General features: G+C 54.8%; 1 protein-coding gene across 1 annotated transcript in view; it reads right to left on the reverse strand.

Annotated features, from left to right (window-relative positions):
• c1qtnf1 (C1q and TNF related 1) overlaps nt 1-665 on the reverse strand; it is a 37,816-nt gene extending 37,151 nt beyond the window's left edge. The window contains exon 1 of the mRNA XM_048245915.1: nt 312-665. The gene's annotated coding sequence lies outside the window, so the exon portion shown is untranslated. The remainder of the gene's footprint in view (nt 1-311) is intronic.
• Between the last annotated feature and the right edge of the window lie 338 nt (nt 666-1,003).

Consider the following 1,003-nt stretch of genomic DNA (forward strand, 5'->3'; position numbering starts at 1 on the left):
CCTGTCACACACACACATACACACACACACACACACACACACAGGCACACATACACAGTCTAGCATGAGTGTCAATGCCAGTGCCATCCTGTGTCCTGAAGGAGGAGGAGAGGAGAGGGGGAGAGGAGAGGAGAGAAGGGGGGGAGAGGAGAGGAGAGGAGGAGGAGGAGGAGAGGAGAGGGGGAGAGGAGAGAAGAGGAGGAGGAGGAGAGGAGAGGGGGAGAGGAGGAGAAGAGGAGAGAAGAGGAGGAGGAGAGAAGGAGAGGAGAGAAGAGGATGAGAGGAGGAGGAGAGGAGAGGAGGATGCCTACCTCTGCTGTCTCTGCTCTACTTCACTCCTGCACTGTAGAGTCCTGAAGATAATTCCAGCGCCTCCCTCAGACACCCAGTCAAACAAGCAGGCAGGGAACCAGGAGAGCAGTCAGAGAACCAGGAGCAGGAACCAGGAGAACAGCCAGAGAACCAGGAGAACAGTCAGGGAACCAGGAGAACAGTCAGGGAACCAGGAGCAGGAACCAGGAGCAGGAACCAGGAGAACAGTCAGAGAACCAGGAGAACAGCCAGAGAACCAGGAGAACAGTCAGTCCACAGTCCCTCCGGCAGCCAGGCTTGTGCTATCTGAGAGGAGAGCGAGAGGGAGTGGAGAGTGGAGCCTCAGCCTGACACACACACACACACACACACACACACACACACACACACACACACACACAGAGCAGTGGGAACCTGCGGAGCGAGCAGGAAGGGGGAGGAGGGAGGAGTCAGAGCATGTCTTGTTGAGTGGGAGGGGCAAAGACAGAACAACAACGACACCGAGAGAGAAGAGAGGAAAGGGTGAGAGAGGTCACTATGCATGGAGGAAGAGAGGAAGAGGAGGAGGAGAAGGAGGAGGAGAGGAGGAGGAATGGAGAGGAGGAGGAGGAAAGGCAGAAAAGAGGAGAAGAAAACATTGAGGGTTTGAGATTAGAGAAGCTCTTAGATAATATATTTCAACATACACACA

This window comes from Alosa alosa, chromosome 6 (assembly GCF_017589495.1).
Source record: "Alosa alosa isolate M-15738 ecotype Scorff River chromosome 6, AALO_Geno_1.1, whole genome shotgun sequence".
Lineage (NCBI taxonomy): Eukaryota > Metazoa > Chordata > Actinopteri > Clupeiformes > Clupeidae > Alosa > Alosa alosa.